The sequence below is a fragment of the Theropithecus gelada genome, chromosome 9, assembly GCF_003255815.1.
Source record: "Theropithecus gelada isolate Dixy chromosome 9, Tgel_1.0, whole genome shotgun sequence".
Taxonomy (NCBI): Eukaryota; Metazoa; Chordata; class Mammalia; order Primates; family Cercopithecidae; genus Theropithecus; species Theropithecus gelada.
In genome coordinates, this window is record NC_037677.1 from 87,507,742 (window position 1) to 87,532,958 (window position 25,217).

The following is a 25,217-nucleotide window of genomic DNA, read 5'->3' on the forward strand; positions in this document are numbered from 1 at the left end:
TCTAGTTTGCACACTCAAGTTTGTGGCTTAAGAAAATTCAAACCTGCTTATCAACGTCCCATTCTCTGTTGTTCCTATGGCTTACCCTGTATTTCATGCAATACAAAGGAAGATGGCTGTTTGGGGTTGCTGTGTCTCTTAACAATTAAGGAGATGGCTACGGCCAAGTGTGAAGTGACAGCACCAGAAAGTTTTCTACACCAGAGGTCAAAAAACATTTTCTTTAAATGAATATTTTAGGCTTTGCCAACTATACAGTCTCTGTCGCAACTCTTCAACTCTGCCCTTATAACACAATACTTAAATGAATGGGCCAGGCTATGTTCCCATTAAATTTTATTTATGGAAACTGAAATATGAATTTTATATCATTTTCCTGTTTCACAAAATATTATTATTCTTTTGATTTCTTTCAAGTATGTAAAATGTAAAAACTATTCTTAGCTCATAGGCCATGCAAACACAGGTGGTAGACTGGATTTGACTACTGGAAGTAGTTTGTTAGCCCTTATTTTTGGCTGGTCACTGATCTCCACACCATAGAAGGAATTATTGTATTCAGGCTCATGGCCCTGGATAAAAAAGTCCACCTGCTTAGGAAAGTGCTCAGGAGATAAAATCCTCCTGGGAATCACAGAATCTTTATTTATTTATTTATTTATTTATTTATTTATTTATTTATTTATTTGTTATTATACTTTAAGTTCTAGGGTACATGCGGATAACGTGCAGGTTTGTTACATATGTATACTTGTGCCATGTTGGCGTGCTGCACCCATCAACTCGTCATTTACATCAGGTATAACTCCCAATGCAATCCCTCCCCCCTCCCCTCTCCCCGTGATAGGCCCCGGTGTGTGATGTTCCCCTTCCCGAGTCTTTCTTTTTTTTTTTTTTTTACATCTTTTTCTCTTCCATTGTCCCGTGGCTTTTCACGTGGTTTCAAGACAAGTGTCAAGCTTTACATTTGACTTAGAAAAGCCACAACTCATATTCAAACTCCTACCGTGGTGGCAGAAGACACCTGGGCTCTAAGCCCCAGGAAGACAGGGACTGTGTGTCTTTTTCCTTGCTACTATATTGCTGGGATCTAATGTAGCATCTGACAGAGTAAGGCACTAAATAAATGTTTGTTGATTGGATGACTAAGTGACTAAAAAGTACCTTTAAAGCATTTTTTTTTTTGGTGTTTTTTGGTTTTTGTTTTTGAGATGAAATCCCACTGTCTTGCCCAGGCTGGAGTACAGTGGCACGATCTCAGCTCACTGGAACCTCTGCCTCCCAGGTTCAAGTGATTCTCCTGCCTCAGCCTACCAAGCAGCTGGGATTACAGGCGCCTGCCACTACGCCTGGCTAATTTTTGTAGTTTTTAGTAGAGATGAGGTTTTCCCATGTTGGCCAGGCTGGTCTTGAACTCCTGACCTCAGGTGATCCGCCCACCTTAGCCTCTCAAAGTGCTGGGATTATAGGCATGAGCCACCATGCCTGGCCTAAGCACTTTTAAAAACTGTTTCGTTACTCCATTTTACATGTGTTATACAACTCTCTCTTTAAAAATGTCTATAACAGTGATTTAGAATTCAGAAGACTCATCATGCATAAATAGATTTCCTTCAAAAGCTGGACAAAAATTTTATGTCAGTGTGAAACTGCAAAATCATTGTTAGCTATGTTTAAAAGAAAACCTGTTTGCACCAAGAAGTGAAAGAAAAGTAACTGCAAATATCAGAGACTGGTCTTAGTAAGGAAGCAGCCACCTGGGCCTCTCTCCTGACATTAATGTTGTGCCTTCCATTTGGCCTATGGAGGTGGTTTCTACCATTATGCCCATGACATGAAAAAGCTACCTGGGTAACAAAAGACTGGGAAACTTACCAGAGACCCACGACATGGGAGGAGCTGATGCTGAAAATCCTTCTGCTCTGTTCCAAGCTGGCAGCTTCTCTCCCCATTAAGCCACACAACATCCAGGCAGAACAGAGCAAACTCAGAGAAAACCACACAGCTTTTGGCTGTCTGGATTCAGCATTTTATCTGAACAATCATCTTAGCTCTCCTTTTAAAGTTTTCTTTTCTTTTTAAAATCTCAAGTGAATTTGCAAAGGGAGTTATGAGAATGTGGGGGAATTGGGGATGAAAACTAGTGTGTGGTACCAAGAAGAGGCAAAAGAAAAAGATCAAAGATTAGCTTTCCTAAACTGGGTGGCACCTTGGCACTGAATCCTGGGAACAGATGCTGGCTGATTTGAATTAAAAAAGAGCAAAAGTAACCAAAGATAAGAAATAATTGGCTAAAAAATACAAAACCATACTTCTGACTGGGGACAATAAAATGTTCCAAGCAGATGTTAGAATAACTGACTTTTAAAAACCAAGCTCAAAGAAAATACGGAAAGAGACTCATTGCTAAATATTTTTCCCTCAATTGTGAATTAAGATGTGGTCAGAGGAGAAGAGACCCTTTCCAGAGTCTCAGCAGGATAAATCAACCTTGTGGAGGCCTTTGTGTTCCTGGAGAATGATGTCAGAACCCACCCCAGGAAGAAGAAAGAAATGTTTGCACTAAAGGTCACTTGAGAACTATAAAGAAAAATGCTATTTGTAATGACCTAGAAAGACTTCCAGGAAGAAGAGGAATCAACTCACTGTTTTGGAATCAGTGGGGGAAAAAACAACAAAACCTTTCTGGTGAAAAACATTCTGAGGGTCATTTAGACATTCTAAGAAAGTCTATGAAACTTTGAGAGAAAAGAATCCAAGAGTAGGATTATGGGAAAATTATGTTTTATTGTTTAACTGTTTAAAGCATGTTGGGCATTTACATATGTGTTGGTCATACAAAAATAATTGGAAAGGTTTCTGGCAGTAAGCAGAAGGCAGGGACTGATGGTCTTTCTACCCTATTTACTGCTGACCCTGAGAATCCTTGGGGTAATCAGATATGCGTGGCTCACAGAGATATCCAGGGGTTTAGAAGAAAGAACACTAGCCTGTGAATCAGAAGACCTGGCGTCACATTTCAGCTCTATCGCCTTCTAACAGGAGAACTGCTGCATGCCATTTAACCTTTCAAAGCTTTAGTCTTCTTATCAGTTAAGTGAAGATAATGTGTGTTCCTTGTGGGAATATTGTTAAATGCAGTCCCTATATAGAATAGACACATAGTCGGGGCTCAGTAGTAGTAGACTTGAATCTGTTGCCTCAGAATTAACTTACTTGCTATCTATATTGTGCACTCACTATGTGTAAGTCTGTTACTCACACTGTCTTGGTTTTCCCAACAGCCCTGTGATCAGGGGCAATTGTTATCCCCTTTATACAGATAAAGTCACTGAGGCTGGAGAGGTTAAGAAACTTGCTAGTGTTAAGTGGTCAAGCCAGGCAGCCTGGCTCCAAGCCCCTGCTCTTATCTGACCAAATATGAAGGGAAGATTTACTGAACTTATATCATCTTCTTCCTCTTTGTTTCTGTTATGACGCAGGGAACAAGATGAAGAGGTTTTCCTCTCCCAGAAGCATAAAAAGCTACAGACCTCATCCCAATAACAACAGTTAAAGAGAATGACTTTAAATACAAAAGATACAGTAATAATGACACTTTATGGGCCAGGCAGTATTCTAAGTGCTTTATTATATGGGCTGATTAATTAATTTAACAACTTTCTGAGGTAGGTGCTACCATCTCCACCATGTTATGGGAACTCAAGCAAATGTGCAGAGCCCTTGGAGCTCCAAAGACTGCTTTCAACCATTCTACTATACAGGCTGTCCAACACTGGGCTCTCAGAGGCAAGCCAACGGCAATTATGGATGCTGCCTTGGCTAGATATCAGGGGTGGAAGGCGTATGGTCAGTAATGTAGTCTCAGGGCAAACTGAATTGAAGTTAAAAGAGAAGTGATATTTATTGACAGCTTATAATTTAAGTGAGTAGGAATATTTTAAGTTAATAATGCCCTAACTGGGGTTCCAAGTCCTTGGACTTCACCAAAGAAAATCACAGGGGTTTGGGAGCTATTTTTAATATTTCAAAAGGCCTATTAGTATGTCACTAATAATATAAAATACAGTCTTTGTATATGGCAACAGAGTCTTAAAGAAGAAAACTTTTAGGGAAAAATTCATTTTTAGACTTGAGCAAATTTTCAAGTATTCCTAATTCTGGAAACAAGTGAATTTCTGTCCTGTCAGAGTTGAAATAATCCTTATGCATGTCAAATTTACCCTAATAGAGAAGATACTCATTATCAAAGCAAATTCAACAAGACTCAAAGACTTTAGGAAAGAAGTTGCCGGCAGACATGAAAGGCAATTTTAGCCATTTACTTAGAATTGCCAGTCACCGTAGGAGCAGAAGAGGCATTTTTCTGCCAACTGGTTGAAGCTTGTGCCAGAATGATCCTGCTGTTTTTTAATTGTCCTAAAAGCTTGTAGCCAGCAATTTCCCTGCCAAGTCTGACCTCACTTTCATGTTTTTTATAATATGCAGATCACGAAGTGTCCCATTCAGAGGGGGAAAACAAGAAATTACTTCTTCATCCTTACTCTTGAAGCCCATCACATAATCTGTATTATGTCTCTGTAAAATAATACATCAATGGCCATCTCAAAGCCTTCTGTGCCATTTTTTAGTACCACTGTCCTTGCGTACCTTTGAACATATGATTAATCCTCACGGCAAACTTACAAGGTAAGAAAGGGGACAACAGTGTTACTCCCATTATGAGTGATAAACCGACGGAATTATGACTGATGGACATACAAATCTATGTGTGGTGTATTAAGTTGCAAGCTGCATAATGAAATTTAGAGTATGCTCTCATTTTTTGTATAAAAGAAAAGGCATGTAACTGTGTACATGTGTGCATGCATATGCAGGTGTGTATAGAGGTGGGATATAAAAGCTCACAAAAGATCTTGTGATATACAAATCTAGTTACTTCCTAAAGTGGTAATGTTACCTCCTAACAGTTACCTCCTAAAATGGGAGTGAGTGAAAGAAGCTACCGAGAACGTTCACTTTTATATCTATGCACCTCTGTATTGTTTTAATGTTTTGCAATAAGCATATATTGTTTTTACAATATCAAAAAGAATTTTTAGAAGGAGAAAAGGTTTAAAGTCGGTGATAGATGTTCTTAACAATCAACAGCCCTATCTAGTTTATTCCATTGGATTCAGATTTTCAGAGCAATTTTAAAGAAACATTCGGAAAATCTTCCTCAACTCTGGAAGAAAACAGCTGCTTGGTATTTGAGTCTTGGAGAAGCAACTTTCTACTTAATGCTTTCTGGGGGCCCTTGCTCCCAGATGGAATGGAGATTCAGTTGGGATGACCAGAGGCTTCCATCAACCAACACCTTGGGTTCATGGAGTTCTTTGAGGAGCAAAATAAATATGTAAAGAATGGGAATGCAGAGCTGTACTGTGTGGCTCGGCAGTCTAGGCACTTCTTGGACAGCATGTCTCACCAGATGATGAAACTCCTGAGCAAGAAGATGGAGAAGCGGAACCTCAAACTGTGGCAGCAAAATCTAAAATTGTAGGGGGCCTCAAATCTGACCCTATCAGAAACTCAAAATGGAGATGTGTCTGAAGAAACAACGGGAGATAGAAAGGTTAAAAAATCAAAACATTCTATAAATGTGGCCTTATCAGAAACTCAAAATGCAGACGTTTCTCAAGAAATAGTGGAAAATGTAAAAGTTAAAAAATCTCCCCAGAAATCCACCATATTAACCAATGGAGATGCAGAAATGCAGTCTCCCAATTCAGAATCAAAAAAGAAAAAGAAGAAGAAAAAGAGAAAACTGGTGAATGATGCTGGGCCTGATACAAAAAAAGCAAAAACTGAAAACAAAGGGGAATCTGAAGAAGAAAGTGCCAAGACTCCTAAAGAAACAGAAAATAATGTGGAGAAGCTAGATAATGATGAAGATGACAGTGAGGTGCCCAGCCTGCGCCTGGGACTGACAGGAGCTTTTGAGGATACTTCATTTGCTTCTCTATGTAACCTTGTCAATGAAAACACTCTGAAGGCAACAAAAGAAATGGGCTTTACAAACATGGCTGAAATTCAACATAAAAGTATCAGACTACTTCTGGAAGGCAGGGATCTTCTAGCAGCTGTAAAAACAGGCAGTGGTAAAGCCCTGGCTTTTTTCATCTCTGCGGTTGAACTCATTGTTAAGTTAAAGTTCATGCCCAAGGATGGAACAGGGGTCCTTATTCTGTCACCTACTAGACAGCTAGCCATGCAAATTTTTGGTGTTCTTAAGGAGCACCATGTGCACACCTATGGGTTGATAATAGGTGGCAGTAACAGATCTGCTGAAGCATAGAAACTTGCTAATGGGATCTACATCTTTGTGGTCACACCAGGCCGTCTGCTGGACCATATGCAGTATACCCCGGGGTTTATGTATAAAAACCCGGAGTGTCTGGCTATTGATGAAGCTGATTGTATCTTGGATGTTGGATTTGAAGATAAATTAAAGCAAATTATTAAACTTTTGCCAACATGCAGACAGACTATGCTCTGTTCTGTCACCTAAACTCAAAAAGTTGAGGACCAGGCAAGGATTTCTCTGAGAAAGGAGCCACTGTATGTTGATGTTGATGATGATAAAGCTAATAAGCTAATGTGACAGTGGATGGTCTTGAGCAGGGATATGTTGTTTGTCCCTCTGAAAAGAGATTCTTCTGCTCTTTACATTCTTTAAGAAGAACCAAAAGAAGAAGCTCATGGTCTTCTTTTCATCGTGTATGTTCGTGAAATACCACTACGAGTTGCTGAACTACATTGATTTGCTGTCTTGGCCATTCATGGAAAGCAAAAGCAAAATAAGTGTACAACCACATTCTTCTAGGTCCGCAACGCAGATTTGGGAACACTATTGTGTACGGATGTGGCAGCAAGAGGACTGGACATTCCTGAAGTCAACTGGATTCTTCAGTATGACCCTCCAGATGACCCTGAAATATATTCATCATGTGGGGAGAACAGCCAGAGACCTAAATGGGGAGGCCATGCCTTGTTCATTTTGCACCCAGAAGAATTGGGTTTCCTTCATTACTTGAAACAATCCAAGGTTCCATTAAGTGAATTTGACTTTTCCTGGTCTAAAATTTAGGATACTCAGTCTCAACTTGAGAAACTGATTGAAAAGAACTACTTCCTTCATAAGTCAGCCGAGGAAGCATGTAAGTCATACATATGAGCCTATGATTCCTACTCTCTGAAACAGATCTTTAATGTCAATAACTTAAATTTGCCTCAAGTTGCTCTGTCATTTGGTTTCAAGGTGCCTCCCTTTGCTGGTCTGAACATGAACAGCAATGAAGGCAAGCAGAAAAAGCAAGGAGGATTTGGCTACCAGAAAACTAAGAAAGTTGAGAAGTCCATAATCTTTAAACACATTAGCAAAAAGTCATCTGCAGCAGGCAGTTCTCTCACCTAAGACGTGCCTTTCTTTATCTTGAGTAACTTTGTACTAAAATGAATTTTTACCCCTTGATCTAACAGGATTTTTGTAGCATTTGGAATTTGGACTGGTCTGACAAGAGTATAAATTGACTTGGGTTGCAAGCACTGAGCACTGTTACTTCTATCAAGTCTCTTTTATTTTTGGGACATAAAACAGGCTTTAATTTTCTTGGTTGCCCAAGGACAGAGCAAGGAATGTCTGCTGTTTCTTGTGATGATATAATATTTTAATTTTAAATCTCTCTCCCTTATACACACAAATGTATGTTATTGTTTTACCATAATTCTTTTTGTACCTTTCCTTCTTGGTTTGTGAAGATTTCCGTGGCATGGGTTGCTTTGCTCACTGCTGTAAAAGGTGACCTGGTGTACTGGGAGGCTGGTGGTAATGCAGAAAAGAGTCTCAGGTTATTTTTTGTTTTTAGTTATTTCTTGGACATTGAGAGTACCTAATGACTCCTCCTGAAAATGCTGTAGTATGAAAGAGCAAAGAGCTTTGGAAAATACCTAAGAAGCACCTTAGGATTAGGGTGGCATTGCTTTTATAGATTCTTGATTTTAAAGCAATGAGCCTTTCTCAGGTGTTTTGTTTTTTAGAGCAAAAACTACAGGTTGTAATTTGAATAAAGTGTCACTAGCAGTCATAACATCTGATGGGTGTGGGGTAGGAAGAGGGTGGAATTGAGATGTTTGAGCCTCGTTTACATCAATAGAGGTATAATACATGCATTTCTTTATTTGGTAACACAGCAAAGACTTTTAAAACACACATACAAAGAATGGTGATGCTCCTCATTCAGATTTCTTTAACTCAAGGTGGTTTGGATTTTGGTAAGCCTTTTTGCTCTGTACAGTACACGGGCAGCTGCCTTGTCTTAGAGTCAAGCCATCAGACAGTGCCTAGCACATATTAATGTTTGCTTCTTTCTGAGAAAAATTACCTCTTCCAGTCCCCGAAACAAAAAAACACATTTGTTGTGAAGATTGAAAATGAACAAAGTCAGAAAGAAACAGCAAAGTTAGATGGGTTTTTTGTTGTAGGAGCACTTGATTTCTAGTGTGTTTTGTATAATATATAACTACAAAATAATAGATTTTGTAGCAATTCAAAACGAAAGTTTCTGGCATCACTTTGCTGTTGTGCCAGTTAATCATAGAATCCCATTAAATGTAAGTGTGCTAATATCTAATGTAGAGGAAACTGTTTGGTAAAGAATATTCCAGTAGGAAAAGAAAAGAACAATCTTCCACTTCTGGGCTTGGCCATTATCACACTGGTGAGACGTGTTCTGGGCTTCCAACCTTGACTGCTGGGCTCCTGGTTTGGCTTCTTGGATTCCTAATTCCTCATGTTTAGTAACTTTCTCCAGGATCATGTTTCCCTTTTGTTTTTCAATTCCAGAAGTAATGTTTTTTAAAGGACAAAAACAAAGGGAGGAATATTTAATTACTGAGCAGAAGTAAATACGATTGGCATTTTGTACCTAATCTAATTTTTATATGCAAGTTCATGCTTTTTAATTTTTTATCAAAAATGAAGTCATCTACCTACTACTTGTAACCAGCTTGTTTCATAACATGTTATTTTCCTGTGTCATTAAATAATAACTTCAAAAAAAAAAACAAAAAGGAGAATGCAGTCTTCGTTATTTATTTAGATTTTTGTACAAGTCTTTGATATGCTTCCATAATAAAGGCAGTTTGGGGATGATAGTCTACATAGCGAACTCCTTCCATCCAACTGGGAATGTGACCAAGGAATGATGGTGTAGTAGAAATAACAAAAATTTGAATTTTGACAGACTTTTATTCACATCCTAACTGCTATTTAAGAGAGGTTTGGCCTCAGACAATCTACTTAGTGTCTCTGAAACCTTGCTCCCTCTACTATAAGATAGAATAATAGAGAGATGAAAGGTTATATGTAAAGGGCATCGCATAATACCTGGCTCATGGAAGGTGGTCAAAAATTCCCAGGCTAATAAAAAAGTGTAAATGATTTTTAATCTATATTGACATTTGTAGTGAACAAATAAGAAAACTTACAATTGTGGAAGATTGGCAGGAGATAGTGATGATTCTGTCCATGGTATAGTCACTCCATCATATTATCTATCAGGCCAGGTCAATCCATCACACTGCAAAAACTACTTGAGATGTATATCTTACTGAGGAAGAGCCAATAGTGTCAACTCTGCATATGAAACACCCAACATGCAAAAACTAGAAAGTGATTCATTTGTAGATTTATTTGTAATTGGGCCGTGTTTGCAATTGGAGGTGTCTAGCTCCGGCATCTTCTCAGACATTCTGCATCAAACAGAGATGACAAAATCTATTAAATTTATTTGAAACATTTCTCTGATGACTAGACTTGGCCATGGAGAGTGAAAACCAACCAAAGGGAAATTTCTTGGTACTTACTGAATAACAGGCACACACTGGTGACTGAGGAGTTCCAATGTGCAAATCCAGAGAAGACACTTGAAAGGAACGAAAACAAACTGCATTTGTAGGAAGATAGGTTTTGGATTCTCCAACATACCCCTCGAAAGACACCTGGATGTCTGTCTTTCATTCACCTCGTATTTGTGAGCAAGACACCACCTTAGGTCCTATAGGAGGTTTAAAGACTCATAGTCTAAAAATGAGTCTTATAAAATTACAGAGGACAGTGACTCACTAGGTCATCTAAGATTCAAATGCACTGATTGTAATCATCACTAAACAGCTTCCCTGGAAAGTGTTCTCTGTAATGCTTCTACCATTAGCTGATATCAAATGCCATGCTTTCACATGGAAGAGCCGTAAGTCTTGCAATAAATCATCAGAAAGATACAAAAGGGGATGATGAAGACCCTCTTTGAGACCATGTTCTTGGTACTGAAGTTCTTGCTCTATAATTTTTCGTCTCCCTGCCTACAGGTTGACCACCAGCAGCACTACTCTCAAGTCATTGATGTGGAGAAGTGACTTTACAAGAGTGTGAGGAGTACTGGGACATTTTTAAAGAACGCCCATCTTAGGATGAGGGCAGTTATTAGAGTCCGGCCCCTTCCTTCTTCTGTCTGGCTTTCTAAATCTGATTTTTTCTTCTTAATTCCACTTGATTCTGTATCTCTCCAAATACTGAAGACTTTCCCTTGGCTGTCCTTGTCCTGAAGCAGTAAGACTCTCTGATCTGCCCTTCAGAATTCCCACTCCCCAGATCCTAGGAAAATGGAATCTTGGGTACTGTGAGGAGCTGCTAATTGGATGATGATACTCACTTGTCAGCACGCCCCAAAATTTTCCCATAGACTAGCTTCTCGAAGGCATCATCTTCCATACCTTCTGTTGTTTTTCATGATTCTCTCTTTCCCATAATGGCTGCCAGCACCCAAAGCCTGCATTCCATCTCAAAGCTTTTGCCCAGTCAGTTTGAAACTCCAACACAAATTACACTTTATTGATTTAAACTGTTAATTGGTGGCTTGTGTTCTCATGATGCCTCCATGGCCACGAGTGAGTCAATTCACTTCTCTGAGCTCCAGGTGACTGGATGAGGAAAACTCCATCCTTGACAAAGTCATGTTCATTGGGCACTCACATGCAAACACACATACACACATGTAATTTCAGAATGAGTTAAGAAGGTAGTTTGCATTTCCAGCTTCATTGTTTACTAGAATGTATAATCATGGGCAAGTTAGTTCTCTGAGTCTCGGTTTCTTCATCTGTGAAGTGGAGAAGATGACACCTATTTCTATGTTCTATGAGTAGGGAATGAAATCATGTGGGAGAAGGACTTAGAACTGAGTCCAGGCTCAGAGAAAGGATGATTCACAAATATTAACGTCTAAAAGTATTTTAGCATCACTAATAATCAAAGAGTTCGATGGAGCAGGAATATAGGGCAGGACATATCAATAAAATTGTAAAAAACTAAAATGGCCCACAATAGGCAATTGGTTATATCTGGACACAGTGGAATGTCTTGGAAATTTCAGGTTACAAAACACAGGGAAAGTTTTAGTAAATGTCTGTCCCCATCATTGCTTTTCTCTCATTTATAGGATCTTGCAAGTGCTGTGTGCTCTCCAAAGGCCCCTGCCCACCCTGCCCCCCACCACCCTTATTTCCTTTCTTCTTTTCTATCATCTTAACTAAATGATTCTTCAGTTTTCCTCTATTTTTCTCCATTTGCAGTGGAAGTGATAGAGGGCTGCAAAGAGAATGGATCTGTGTACTTTAAATGTACCACTTCCCACTAACTAAGAAATTATAGCAGTTGTACCTATACTTCTGTAGCCTTGGTAGCCAGTAAAAACAATATGATTAAACTGTAGAGCTGACCCTGAAGTTCACTGAAACCAGTCTAACCATTTAAATCATAACTTTCTGAACAACTTTTTATTGCCATCACATCATATTCTTGTGAGGAAAAGCCAACAGCAATATTAGATGACTTCCTAAAAATATTTTCTCAAACATTTTTTTCTGTGAAAATTACACTATAGGAAAAAATTGTGTATAATTTTAATATCTCTTTTATTTTTTCTTAAAATTTACTTTGATTTGGCTTTCCTGTTTCACATTTATTCTAGAAAATTGGAAATTACAGAAAAATATTTGGAAAAATTAAAATTATTCATAGTTACACTTCCAAAAATAAATATTGTTGATATTTGGAGAGTATTCTTTTTTTTTTTTTTTTTTTTTTTTTTTTGAGACGGAGTCTTGCTCTGTCTCCCAGGCTGGAGTGCAGTGGCCGGATCTCAGCTCACTGCAAGCTCCTCCTCTCGGGTTCACGCCATTCTCCTGCCTCAGCCTCCTGAGTAGCTGGGACTACAGGCACCCGCCACTTCGCCCGGCTAGTTTTTTGTATTTTTTAGTAGAGACGGGGTTTCACCGTGTTAGCCAGGATGGTCTCGATCTCCTGACCTCGTGATCCGCCCGTCTCGGCCTCCCAAAGTGCTGGGATTACAGGCTTGAGCCACCGCACCCGGCCGGAGAGTATTCTTTTTAAATGCTTTTATTTTGAAAGCTAAGAACATATTTGCATATATAGTTTGTGACCTGATTTCTTGATGTTTTATGATGCCGATACAGTTTTTTTGTTAACAGAAATTTCCAAGATACTCCATAGTATCCAGATTTAACCAATTGCCTGTTGGGGGCCATTTTGGTTGTTTGCAACTTTATTGCTTTTGCCTGCCCTACATTCCTTCTCCTTCTTCCTCTTTGATTATTAGCGATGCTAAAATACTTTTTTATGTTTATTCACCATTAACATGTGTGAATCATCAGTTTTGACCATTTTAAGTATCTCTTTTATTTATTTTTATAATGATGGTGGTGGCCATAATCATGGTCTTCACTGTGGCACGTGGGGACCAGGAATTGTCAAGGCCAGGTTAGTTCAGAGACCCAGGTGAAGAAGAGAATTGCAGACAAGAACCGATCTGATCTCATTCCCAGCACTGACCTTCCCAAAACTCTGGGACCAGGTGGTGTTGAAAATAGTTGTTTTTGATGTCACAGAAATCTATTGGAAAGTGGACTTCCAAGCACATCCAGTCCCGGTGTGTATTCTGCAGTTGAATGAGAAGCTAGCAAGTCATGGGCCTTCTGAAGACAGCTTTAAGTTCAGCTAGAGGAATGAAATCCTAGGAAATAGTGAAATAAAACACAAAACATATTTTAAAATTTGTAAATAGAAATTGTTCCTCAAGGGAGGAATTAATTTTCCTCTAAATTATTCCCTTTTTGCCTGGATTGCTACCTTGCCCCAGGTCAGCTCTCTACATGGAAATCTTCAGAGGACAGAGAATAGAAAATAAATACTCATGCTCCAAATTTGGGCTTATACACCAACCAGGACCTTTTCATGACCACCTTCCTGCCAAGCTCACTGATAACCAGGTTTCACAAGTCAGGGAAGGCCAGTCTAACTTGGAGGACAATTAGAGAGGTTGGTTCTTTCCCCCAAGGAGAAAAACCAGTTATTTTACCTGTCACCCTAAAAAGTTTCTGGGATGTCATCTGGTGTTATGTCCTAGCCTTGATGTTCCATAACCTCTACAACTTTTGGGCACACAAAAAATTCACATAGTCTCATCTATAAGAACATCACACTCTTGAACTTAGAAATGAAATCTTCAGCTTCTTTAAAACTCCCACTGTACAGCAGCTGCTGTAATCTGTCAGACTAGGAGTCGCTCTGAAGATGTATTGCTTTGCTAGGTGCAAGTCCCTGGAGGGCTGGCAGTCCCCTGGAGGGATGGATGTCATTGACAGAAGGGAAGGAAGTGGGCTGGAGCAAAATCAAAGGCTAAGAACTTGAATCGAACATGAATTAGCTTATGCCAGCGCCCACTTAATGCCCTCCTCTAACCCCATATCACTTTGAGTAGAAGCTAGTGTTCTTATGATGGCCTACGAGGTCCCCCATGATCTGGGCTACAATACTCCTTGCTTACCTCTTTCTCCTCCCTTTCCTTCTACTATCCACTCCACTCTCTGCACACAATGTCCAAGAGTGGAACAAAGCTGTTCCCCCTGCCTATAAGAATGTGGGGTCAGCTTGAAAGCTAAGGCTAATCCTGAGAGCCTAACAGCTGGATGCTATCAGATAGCTGCATTTCTAGAAGCTGAGCAGTACGTTCTTTCTTGAAGGGAAATCCAAGTGGTTTATTTCCATGGCTGCCACTCTCCCCAAAGTTATGTTTCCCAAGAGACTTTCCCCATAACCACCCCCTAACTTACCAACCATGCCTGGATTGGATGTCCCAACTATGTGCTCTCACAGCATCCTGTGCTCCCCCATTACTGCACATTCATACTGAGCACAATCGCTCATTTACTTATCTTTTCTCCCACTAGGCTGAGAACAGGGGCTGTGCAGTCATATTCAATATTGAGTCCCCAACCCTAACCAGGGCCTGGCACATACAAGACATTCAGCAGATGGTTGTTGAATGAAAATATATAAATGAATGAATGATTACCAGCTGCTTCCACTCCCTTAACCTGCTACAGAATTAATAAATTAATCTTGAGCATAGTGGATATATAAATATAAAAGTATCGTTGAGGACTGTCAGGCCAGCCTCTCTATACTGGTTGCTACATTCTGCTTGTTGATTTATGCTACTAATTACTGTCACTTTTATTTTGGATTTGTACACAAAACAAGAGTGTTACTTAAAGGAAGGCTTCCAAATTTCTAAGTGTAGGGTACCCTGCTAAGGACATGGAGCTTCAAAGGGCTCACAAGAAATTCATCACACATATGTGTGCACATGCACATGGCACACACATTCAACTTTGTAACATGTAGTAGACCACATCTACCACATCTAGAATAATATAAAATTTCATCTCAAATGATCAGCTCCTGACCCTCCAAACCCATGACTGAGTCAAAGATGATATGGCATCCCTGTAAAGATCAGAAGGAAAACAGTAGAGAAGAAACCAGAGTTTCCCTCTACACCAGGGTGTGTTTCTAAACTTTGGCTGTACAACAGAATCACCTGGTGGGCTTGTAAAAATGCCAACACTCAGACCACACCTAAGACCAATTACATCAGAATTTCTAGGGAAGTGAACCAGGGATGGTTTTGTTTTTTTTTTTCCCCAAGTACCCCTAGTGCTTCCACTGTGCAGCCAAGGCTGAGAACCACTGCTCTAGATTCTCCTCTCATTGAGCCTTACTATGTGCCAGGTGTTACATGGAGCAATGCCTTTTCTTTTAATTTACTGATGTAAAATGTTATCTTATCCATTTTACATGGCCCAGCTTACACCCTGGAAGGGAAGCAATTTTATAAGTCCTCATTATTTACTCTATATAGTTGGGACACTAGGAAAATAAGAAAAAAAAAGGTTTTTTTGCACTCACTTGCTTAAGCTATCCCCTTACTACCTAAAGGGAATGCTTTAGTGTAATTCTTTATAACAAAGGTGACAGTAAGACTATTTGGGAACTGAAGCCATTCCATAGATGAACTCTACAAAGTTTAATGTACACACTTTAATTTACACACGATGGGATAAAATTGTTAATGTTTGGAGGTTCACAGCATTCTCCCTCCATCTTTGCCCACTAAGCTCCTTATTTCTCCTTCACTTTCTATTAATAAAAGGGAAAATATCGGATGCTGGTGAGCAATTAGCATAGAACCAACCCTCAATCTTCAGGGTGCTTCGTGGAGCTGGGGATGTGATTCATCTAGAGCCTGTGTAGACTTACACTTGGCCCAGAGAAGAGAGAGGATCAAGGGACCAAGGGGGCAGAGACATGGCAGAAGAAAGAGAAGCCCAAAGGAATATAGGGGTGCTGAAGATAGAAGCAGACAAGAGATTTTAATGAATTTCTAAGGACTAAGTGTTTGGATTCATTTACATGTTTTTGAGAGTGTGAAGTATAAAGACTAAACCTGCTGTATAGGCCATGCTACTGAACTCTAACCACCCCCTGGACAGGATGGCAGGGTCATGCCTTTATGTGAGTTGCATGAATGAGCTGAGTGGGCTGGTCCACCACTGGAGCACTCAAAATGTGGCTAGTACAACAGAGGTACTAAATTTTCACATTTTGTTGATTTTAGCTAATTTAAATAGGCGAATGTGGCTATTGGCTACCCATATTGAACAGTGCAGACCTATAGTGCTTAATCACAAGACACACCTATCTATTTGTTTATACATGTATGGACACCTACCTGCATAGTTTTGTGTTTGCACATAATTATATATCCTCATATCTCAAGAATATACATATAGGCACAACTAGACACAATTGCACAAACAAGACACCCAGTCTTGTGGAAAGATAAAAAGAATAAAAATTGAAATTGGAAATACTGCATGGGTCTGTGTAGGGAGATTTGACACAAGAAGAATTGGAGCAAGAAGTACATGGGTGTGTTGGACAACATGATGAATTTGGGATGATGCTTTGATAACAAAAAATGAAGAGAAGAAAATTCTGTGAGACCACCAGTGGTTTAGGAATACAAGCAGCTTTATTTCCTTTGATCTTTTAATCTTTCAGCAAAAGGCCTTTACAAATGACATACATCCTTCAAAGGTGGACTTGACTGTCAAGGATGGCCCTGACAACTGGGAGGAACTCCAAAGGGCATAGATAGAAAGGGAAGAAAGCACTTCTTAAATGATATTCATTTGCCAAAACATTTTAGGCACTCTTGTTTCCAGGAGAAGTATTTATTCCAAAGTTATTAAAACTGTATGAGATGGAATAGATGAATTTCCAGTTGTCAGAATTATTAGTTTACCTAAAAGTTATAACAATTCATGGGCTATAATATTAACTTTTTCCCTATTGAACAGGTAACTGAATTCTACCCATATGAACTAAACAACAATTCCTCCATCCAGAAAGTGGTATCATTGTTAACAGCTAGAAATATTATGATTTGCTTTCCAGTGCTCATATTATCCATTTCAGTCTCTTGATGGATACCCTTCACTAATGCTGGCCTCACAGTTCTTTCAATATGCTATACTCCTGCCTGCCTCTTAGTCTTTGCTCATGCTGTCCCCTGCACGTGAAACGCTCTTCCCAAACTCTTGCTGAGTTAACTTGTGCACATCTTCCAGGTCTCATCTTACCATCCTTACGAATGTCATCTCCAAACCACCCTTCCTGTCCCAGATTAGATCAGTCCTTCCTGTTTTATGTTTTCATAGTACCCTGTTCTTCTCTTTCATGGCCCTTTTTTACAGTTATAATTACTGAATTATTTGTGTCTTTATTATTTAATTTTATCTTACTCTCTGGATTGTGAGCCCCATGAATACTTTGGTTCAGATGTAATCTGCCTTATTCATCACAGTACTATGTCCCCAGGATGTAATACAATACCCATCAAATAGTAGATGCTCAATAAATACTAATTAAATGTTCAATAAATGAATAAATGTTTCACTATAGCTTTATTTATCTAATTTCTCCCTTTCTTCCATTTTTCTGTATCATAAGCCATGCTATTATACAGTCCTATACAATGGTAAACAACTAAAAAACTCCTAAGCCCTCTACACAGTTGATTAACTCTAATATTCCTCGTTCAGTTCCCCTTAAGTTTTTATAGACCATCTGGTGGTATATCATTTAAGTCACAGCAGCTATAAACATGTTAAGGCCCAGCATGAACCTGGTCTGACATCCAACCAGTCTTCTGGCTGTCACAGAAATGCCTTCATCCATTTTAGAAATGTGCTTACTACAGAAATACGATGCTAAGCTTGCTGTATTTATGAGACACTGAATTTTCAGGATGCCTTCAATCAATAGAAAATAGACATTATATTCTTACCTGAAGGCAATAGTAATATGACTGGCTGTGAATTTGGGAGTGAAGGAAATAAGAATGCTCTCAGATGATTATTTTAATATAGAGATGCGCTAGCTTACCTTAAAGAGCATGGCTCGCAAAACAGTAGACTTGACTGTAATGAGAATGACAGAAAACTGTAAAATATATGTTGGTCCAAAGGGGGTTGATCAGTGATGCAGACATGAAAAGGAAGGAACAAACACTGGCAGAGGAAGTTACAGGCAACAGAACTTGAGGGACTGTGGTCACATTGGCAACACTTTTTCTTCCCTCATGAGTGAATTGATCACTATCTGTGTCTATGGAGGTTTAACATCCATTTTATCTAACCCCCTGCTTTGACTCTATGCTCACCAAGCTACCTTTGATTATAATTTGGTTTCTCACATGCATCTGTCTACTGGAAGGGTGTATGTTCATCTTGCCAGTGTGCACTTCCCTGCTGGCATCACTATTTTGTTTCTGATTGGGAAGACATGCACTGGTACATTAGTCTTGGAAACTTGGTTAACCTGAGTTCTCCCCTGAGTGGTTCACCTCGTTAGGTGGACAGCAAGAGTCAGGTGTCAAAGCATGTACAGCTGAGGCCAGCTGGAAGCCGGAGCCTCCCCTACAGAAGGCCGCCCTGGCAAGCTTCCAAGAATTTTTTGCCCTCCAGATGCTCCAGACAACATTCCAAATCTTGCTCTACACTACTTCTTTTCCTAATTTAAAATGGAGATCGGGGGAAACTGAAATGTCTGTTAGGAACGGCCACAGACTCCTAGAGATCTTTTCGAAAATTTTAGTGATGAGACTCGAAATCCTAGTCACATGCCATCATATAAACGAATGGCTCATGAAAGACAAGGAAAATTGGGAGGTGGCCAGGAAGGAGAAGGGTGGAAGGAAAGAAAGAGGGGCTGATATCCTTATCTCAGAAACTGAGTAGACAATAGACACTGTCTCAAAGATATGAAAATCAACACGGAGAATATAACTAAGGTACAAATAAAATCAAAGCAACTAAAAATAGGCATAGTGATTACACTGGGAAGTTGAGAAAAGTGGAGGTGCAAGTGTGTCACATTCAGCTCTATCATAGCAGGGCATCAGTAGATAATGCTGGCAGCTGATAAATCAAGAAATGTAAGTAGAAGTATGTCATTTAGAGATCTCAGGACAACTAGCAGAAGGCATAGCTTAAAAAGTTCCAAGTGGTTATCTTTAGAAGTGTGACTGAGAAGGTTTGGGGAAAAAGAGGTTTTTTGTAAGTCATTTATTATTATCATTTCTTTATTATTTGATTTTTGATCATCTGCATTTTGATTTATTCATTTGTTCAACAAATACTTGTTAAGTATTACTATGGGCAAGGCAGAAGATAGGTTCTAGAAACATAACACTAAACATAAGCTAGGTGTGGTGGTAAATGCCTGTACCAGCTACTCGGAAAGCTGAGGTGGGAGGATCACTTGAGACTGGGAGGTCCAGGCTGCAGTGAGCTGAAATTGCACCACTGCACTCCAGCCTGGGTGACAGAGCAAGATGTCACCTCAATAAAGAAAAAAAAAAAAAGAAAAACAAACAAACAAAAGAGATTAAACATCTAAACATAACAAAAATCCTGCCCTCAAAAATGTAGTAGAGGAAATAAACAAACAAGTGAAATATTAATATATGATATGTTAGATGGTGTTAGGTGCAATGAAGAAAAATAATGCTCTTTTATATCAGGTGAGAGATTTGGACACAGATTTGAAGGCGGTAAAGGAGGAAGCCTTGTGGATTCGTGAGGGAAGAGTGCTCCAGGCAGAGGCAACAGACAGTGCAAAGGCCCTGAGGTGGGAGTGCCCAGTGAGTTTGAGGAACAGCAAGAGGCCAATATGGCTGGAAGACACTGAGTGAGGAGTCACGTTGAGAGAGGTGGTGGTGGCAGGATGGAGGGGAGGCCACTTGGCATAAGGCTTTGTAGCTGTAGCCAGAGTTGGTCTTTAGTCTAAGTGAGGCAGAAAGCCCATTAAAGGGCAAAGGAATAGCATCTAAGTTTTGCGTTTGTTTTAAAATTCTGCCTTTTTTGAGGATAGACTTTTCTGAAATGGTCTGAAGATGGAGCAGAGAAATCAATAAGGATGAAGACTCATTGATAAGAATTTTTTAAATTATAAAGAAGTGAAGTTAAAAAACACTCTCCTAATTTATTACTAAATAAAAAGGTGTGTTTTCTTGTTTTAACATGTAAATGTCTACATGCTAAGTATTTTTCATGACACAATAGGAGAGCTTCCTATAGTCGCCCTTGGATGTTCCTTCTACAGGGTTGTTTTCAATGATAGTCCACCTACCAGAGATTGCAACTAAGAATGGGTTTGAAGAGTTGAGCAGTTCCTTGGATATCCCGGCCTCCACTCTCGACTTTGAGTCATAGCTATTTGTGTCCCTGTTATTCCCACATCAGCAGCTCCCAAAATTGGCTGATCATTAGAATCACATGCAAGAGTTTTTAATGAAAATAGACTCCTGGGCCTCACCCCTGAGAAGATTCTGAATATTATGGTTTGAGGTGGGATCCAGGCAGTGACATGCCAAGGGCAGAGATGATGGGAGCAGTACACACAGGTGCAGGCAATAAATGGGTGCATTCTCTGAGAATTAAAAGAACAATCATAGAACCAATTGAAGTCAGTCTGCTTTTTATTACCACTATGTGCTAGCAGTTCTAAATGATATCAGTGATGAAATACTTCTCCCCTCCCCTGCCGAAAATTGTGTTTTAGTTTTTTTTCTTTGAGACAGGGACTCACTCTGTCACCCAGGTTGGAGTGCAGTGGTACAATTATGACTCACTGCAGCCTCCATCTCCTGGACTCAAGTGATTCTCCCAACTCAGACTCCTGAGTAGTGTAGCTGGGACTACAGGCACACACGTCCACCCCTGGCTAATATTTCTATATTTTTTAGAGATGGGATCCCTCTATGTTACCCAGGTTGGTCTCATTCTCCTGGGCTCAAAAGATCCTCCTGCCTCGGCCTCCCAAAGCACTAGGATTACAGACCTGAGCCACCACACCCAGCTCTGAAAATATATATTTTTTTTTTGGTGGGGAATCTATGTTCTAAGCTGCTACTATTGAGTTTCAGTAATACATATTCAAGTTTTAAATTACACATCATTATTACTTATCCTTTCATAAACATCATATTTAACATGGAATGAATTTGAGGAAATTCCAGTATTATGTATTTAATATATGCACTCAGCCACATGGTCTCACCTACACATATTCATTTGAAGAGAAGGTTTTTAATGGTTGGGAGTTTGAGTTTGCTTTGGGTTTAATTTGTGTCTTCAACATCTGTAGCACAACATTTTCTTGCATTCAAACAGTAGGTTCTAAATAAACAAGAATAAGACGTGGTAATAGTCTCAGTCTTATTACAGACTAAGAAACAGAATTTGAGTTACTTCAATTCTGTTATTCAGCGTAATTATCTGGAGGTTTTATTTGTGTTTCAAATTTAAAATAACAAAATAAGGCATAAATTATGATGTATATTATATTTTGGAAAGAATGAATTTTATTTCATACATGAACTATTTTATTGAATAATATTTCTTCATAACGGTTGTTCTTTCACTTTTATTTTAATTATTTATAAACTAAAAATGAGTTAAGGAAATGTTATTTTATCTATAACATTACTTACGTTGTTTTTATTATATATACATGGTGTATAACACATACACACATTACATATAATATTTGTATGTCTTTATATAACTCGTGGTTACTGATGATTGCATAATTACTATTAAATAATTTTGTCACACAGAGGGAAAAAAGTGTTTATCTGCTCCAAGAGTCAAATGTGCTAAGTACTAGGGGTCCTTATCTTTTTAAAAGTTCCACAGGTAAGCCGGGCACGGTGGCTCACGCCTGTAATCCTAGCACTTTGGGAGGCCGAAGCAGGCAGATCGCCTGAGGTTGGGAGTTCGAGAGTAGCCTGGCCAACGTGGTGAAACCCCATCTCTACTAAAAATACAAAATTAGCTGGGCATGGCGGCACATGCCTGTAATCCCAGCTACTTGGGAGGCTGAGGCAGGAGAATCACTTGAACCCGGGAGGCAGAGGTTGGGTGAGCCGAGATTGTGCCATTGCACTCCAGCCTGGGCAATGGGTGAAACTCCAGCAAAAAAAAAAAAAAAGTTCCGCAGATAATTCTCACATGCAGTCAGATGTGGGAATCATAATCTGTAGCATGTTTATTACTTGCTCTAACTCCATTTCTGTATTCCCCAACTTCCTTCTCTGCACCTACTCTTCCCCTAGTTTTCACCACATTAGTTCCACTAAGGTCCCTGGTATAGGTGAAGAGGTGCTAATCAGAACCCTTGTTGCTTCTAGGCAATGGTGTGCTGGTAAATACTTAACTATGGGCTCTCTGGGGAATTTACACATTTACTGATTTTCATAGTGTAAATATTCCCAACATGTTGATTTCCAACCACCAATGAGATGTCAATCTGTTTGGGAAGTTCCTGAAAATTTAACAGTTAGCTCTCCATGCTTGCGCAAGTCTCCAGTGTTCCAGGGATTCCTAAGACTTTCTGCTAGAAGGATAATGGGGTCCCCTATGGAAGAGTTTTGCTTTTTTTCTTTTTTCAAACTAAAGTTCAGTTTTCTGGATTATTTCTCGAATTTGTGAGCTCATCTTTAAAAATTAGACCACTCTTATACACATTCTCCCTACAAGGGTCAGGAGTAATAACCTCCATGTTTCTTTCTTTATCCACGTTCTAGAACACACTCCAGTCCTATATCCAGGAGTGCTTTCAAGTGAGAAGTTGACTTTCTAGCAATCTGTGTGTAAATACCCACCTACAAAGTCTTCTTTCTCCCCTTAAGTTTGTTGGAGGAATGTACCTGAGAGAATTTATGCTGCTTCCTCTGTCCCCAGTCAAGCTGTTCCTCCATATAATTCCACTGTCTTTCTTCATTCTTTCTTCTCAGAAGGAGCTACTAAGGGATGAGGAAAGTTCCTATCCTGACTTTGGTACCTCACTTACTGGTTAGAAGCATGAGCCATAGCCAGAGACCTGGGTTCAAGTGCCAGCTCTTACCACTTACAAGATATGCTCTCTGAGCCTCTGGAATAGTTGCTCCTTTATAGGGTTGTTGTGAGATTTAAATGACATAATATGAGAAAAGTGCATTGCCTGTGCCTAAAACATAGGTAGCCTCAGCATATGCTATTATTATTCTAATTCCCCTGTTAACTATTAATGGTATTACTCCCCTAGACTTTTCAGTTACCGTGGAAATGAATAGCTGAGGGGCTGATGCTCACCTAGATACATGCTCCACTGGACCCAAAACAATTGAAGGATCTTTTAATACTTCTCAGTCCTTACTCTTATAATTGTTTGCAAAATATTGTTTAGAAACAATCCAAATATACAATTTCTCTGTATTACTTTGTATTAAAAAGTCATAATACTAAATTCCTCCTTATTATTTAACTGTTCACTTATTATGCTTTGTGGAATCACAGGATCCATGCCTTGTTTATCAGCAAGCCCTTTCACAGCACTTAGCAGAGTGCCTGGTATGAAGTGGTTATTCAGTAAATATTTGATTGACTACGTTCTTTATAGAAAAAGTTTGAACTCTACTTTGTTTTCTTGCTTTCTTGTTGCAAATCTGTAATATTTTCCTATTCTTGATTGCCAGGGACTAAGAACTGTGGACAAAGCAAAGCAACACCTGCCCCCATCAACAGGAATGTATGCTATTTATATCAATACGAAGTGCATACATATAGGGATATATTCAGTTAATAAAAGTGGTTAATGGCAACAATTCCTAGACAATGCCCTAGAATAAAGAATATAGCTTTATCAAAATGATAAGAATGCATTCAGGATCCTCAGACCCGTTGCATCTCTCTGTGCCTTTGTTAGAAACTCAGCAGCCCACAAAGGGCACTTTGGGAGTTGACCTAGGCTGTATGCATGACTAATTGTTCAACACCTGCCTGCCTCCAGACAGATCTTCCCATACTGTTCTTAGAGCGAGGTCAGGAAGCAGGAAGCCTAAAGAAACCCTGGATCCTTTGTACTAGCTGCATGGCTATGACTAGACGTGAGTGACAGCACATGCTGAATGATACGTAGGGGATGAAAGACAGGGAGGACCATAGATGGAGCCAGGTGTCTGACCGAACCATGGGATGGATACAGTTGACTGAATTGGACAATTCTGGGGGGAGAAACAAACTTCAGAGGAAAGAACATTGTCTAGTTTTGGAAACATCAATTTTGAGATGCTTGTAAGTTAGCAAACTGCAGTTGCCAGGGAGGAAATTGGATATTGGACATAAGAGACCAGAACCCTAAAGAGAAGTCTTAGCTAAATACATAAGTTGAGGGGTCATCAACATAGAGATGCCATTTGAAAATATAGGAGCAAATAAATTTGCCTGGGTAGACAAATGAGAAACTCCTACTTAGAAAAGGCAGAGAGAAGAGTGAAAGCCTGCAAAGAAACAGATATGGACTGGACGAGAAGCGGGAGAAGGACCCAAAGAAAGTGGAGTCACAGATGCCAAAGGAGGAGCACTGGAAGCTGTCCGGGCTGGCTTCCTCAGGAAGCAGACTCTGAAACAAGTTTGGTGTCCCAGGATCCTTATTCAGGGGTGTCTTTGGGTTCAACATCATGGAAAGGAAGGGAAGAAGACAGGCGTAGGTAGAAAGAGAAGTTGAGCTGCGATGCAGAACTAAAGGCACTTTGGCCCACCTACAGGTTGTCTGGAGCTAGAATGGCTGTTCAGAGATTAGCTGGGGTGGCCAGGCCTTTATCCTCCCACACGCAGTCATATTGGCTGTAGTCTGTCTGAGGTGAAGCATGATCTTGGCTGAGGGGATGTCTGCGGCTAGGGTCATCCCTAAACAGGCGCACAGCCCTCCTTACCCTCAGTCACTGAGGCAACAGCCCCTCACCTAAGGGGGATCTGGGTGGTGAGTCACAGTGTCCAGCCAGACAGCAAGTCGTCAGTAGTGCTGAGGCTCAGGTACATTGAGAATGTGAAGACATACGTTGCTCTTGACAATCTAGTTTGGTGGCATTATGGGCTAGAACTCGGTTTCAGAGGGTTTCAGGAGTCCTGGAAGTGAGGGAGTGCAGGAGGGTGTGACCATCTTTGCATTTGAAGGGGAGCTCAAAAATGGGGCAGAGACTAGAAAATGGAATGTGGGATAAGGTAAGTGTTTTTGTGGTGTTGTTGTTTTAATATGAAAGATCTTCTCCCTCCCTGTGACCGAACTGCCTTCCCACACTTGGATTCAATGAGACAGTCCCATATCCTTAAAATAATTACCCTTTCTAGGCTTAGGCTATGTGAAG

The 25,217-nt window shown here is 39.8% G+C and overlaps 1 pseudogene; it reads left to right on the forward strand.

Annotated features, from left to right (window-relative positions):
• The first annotated feature begins 5,461 nt into the window (after positions 1 to 5,461).
• Positions 5,462 to 7,485, forward strand: LOC112631061 (annotated as a pseudogene).
• The last annotated feature ends 17,732 nt before the right edge of the window (positions 7,486 to 25,217 follow it).